At 45.3% G+C, this 1,926-nt stretch overlaps 1 protein-coding gene across 2 annotated transcripts in view; it reads right to left on the reverse strand.

Moving 5' to 3' along the window:
• Positions 1–416: 416 nt before the first annotated feature.
• Adam18 (ADAM metallopeptidase domain 18) overlaps positions 417–1,926 on the reverse strand; it is a 58,847-nt gene continuing 57,337 nt past the window's right edge. For both annotated transcript variants that reach the window (XR_002381228.1, XM_021219390.1), the window contains exon 20: positions 417–551. The gene's annotated coding sequence lies outside the window, so the exon portion shown is untranslated. The remainder of the gene's footprint in view (positions 552–1,926) is intronic.

The following is a 1,926-nucleotide window of genomic DNA, read 5'->3' on the forward strand; positions in this document are numbered from 1 at the left end:
CTACGTGAGATCCCGTGTTGCCCGTAATGCAGCCGACACTGTTGCCCGGTGCACTTGTCTGCTGGGCAGTCACATGCCCTCCCCTCCCCCCTTCTCTTGCTTCTCTGGTGTCTGCCTTCTCTCCCCTTGCTCTAGAAGATCCCACTAAAGGGTTATTATCTTTGGAACCATGGCCACCTTTGGACTTAACCCATGCCTTTTCTGGCTTCCTAGAGTACTAACTCTAATTGGTTTTCATTCTCGACGACTCTTCACCAAACTTTGTCTCTCTTAAAAACATTAAACCATCCTGGCCCGGACCTACAGATCTAGGAGTTCCCAGTAGGGAGGACTTGGGACATGCCACCAGGCACCCTGACCCACTCCATGTCACCTGCCATCCACGGCCTTGGAAAAGACACATAAAAGCCTCACTTGTGCATATGTCAGTTTTATTTTCCAAAAGTCTGAGATTTAAAGCGTATCTGGGGTAACAGAGAGATAAGAACACACTTCCTCCTTGGGTCCATCTGCAGCTAGCTTCCTCGGCCAATTTCTGGTGCAATGAACGGCTGTAACAAGAGGAAAGGAGAGATTTACAACTGGGTCAGGAGCCACGGCCTGCTGCTGGGTTCCCACCTAACACAAACATGAAAAATTAACACGGAACCAACCAGCTTAATTCTAGAGAACTGTCCAAGAAGTGCAAAAGAGAGAGAGCATGTATGTTTTTATTTAGTTAGTTATTAGAATTTACATTTTGGGTAAACAGATTATGGCCAAGAGACAACAAGTATACATTTCTTTTTCTAAGTTTGAATCTTTTCTTTCCTTTTCTTTCCTTTCCTTTCCTTTCCTTTCCTTTCCTTTCCTTTCCTTTCCTTTTTTTCTCTTCTCTTCTTTTCTTTTCTTTCTTCCTTTTGTTTGTTTGAAAGACTGGTGGATTTTATGATGCTGCATCTTCCTGTTTCTGCCTCCATCTAAATCCTGGGGTTACAGGTGTGGACCTCCTGGTCTGCTCAATTTAACACACTTTTACTTTCTTAGGGGTAAAGTCATGGTTTAAGGAAACTAAGTGAAAGAATATACTGTGTGTGTGTGTATGTGTGTGCATGTGTGTATGCATGTGTGTGTATGGGTATGTGTATGTGTGTGTATGCATGTGTGTGTACATGTGTGTATGTGTATATGTGTATATGTGTGTGATGTGTGTATATGTGTGTATTAATATAGAGTTCACAAGTGAGAAGAGCACTGATCCTCCACCTGTGGGCCCCACCCCCTTCAGGGATCAAGGACCTTCTTCACTGGGGTCACCTAAGACCATCAGAAAACACAGGCATTTATTTACATTACAATTCATAAAAGTAGCAAAAATTACATTTATGAAGTAGCAACAAAAAGTAATTTTATGAGTAGGGATCACCACAGCAGGGGAAGTGTTCTCAGAGGGTCACAGCACTAGGAGGGTTGAGGACTGCTGAGACGGAGGTTAGCAAGGGAAGAACTTCAGTTCCGCAGCTCAGGCTGGTAATTTGAGTTCCGATGACAGTTTTGAGTTTTTAATTGCTTATTTCCAGAGAACGTGTTTTGCCGTGATCGTGTCCAAAGTCTAGGGTTGACTGTCTCCGCTGCTCCTGAGTGACAGTTCGGCTGTGTCCATCAGTTGCTTTGCCCTGTGCAGCCAGGGCCACTGTGTGTGTGTGTGTGTGTGTGTGTGTGTGTGTGTGTGTGTGTGTGTGTGTGTGAACAGCAGCTCTTGCCTTGCCAGTAGCCCATCAAATCAAGAAAAGGCTCATCGTCGCCAGCCTCAGGGACATGAAAACCCTGACTTGCCACTTTGCAGCACTGGGGTGGCTAGCATGTAAAAAGCAAAGGAGCAGAAAACGAGCTTACCAAGGGGCGGAGTCACCTGAGGTCCATGGGTCCTACTGCTAGGAATGTGCA

The sequence above is a fragment of the Mus pahari genome, chromosome 19, assembly GCF_900095145.1.
Source record: "Mus pahari chromosome 19, PAHARI_EIJ_v1.1, whole genome shotgun sequence".
NCBI lineage: Eukaryota > Metazoa > Chordata > Mammalia > Rodentia > Muridae > Mus > Mus pahari.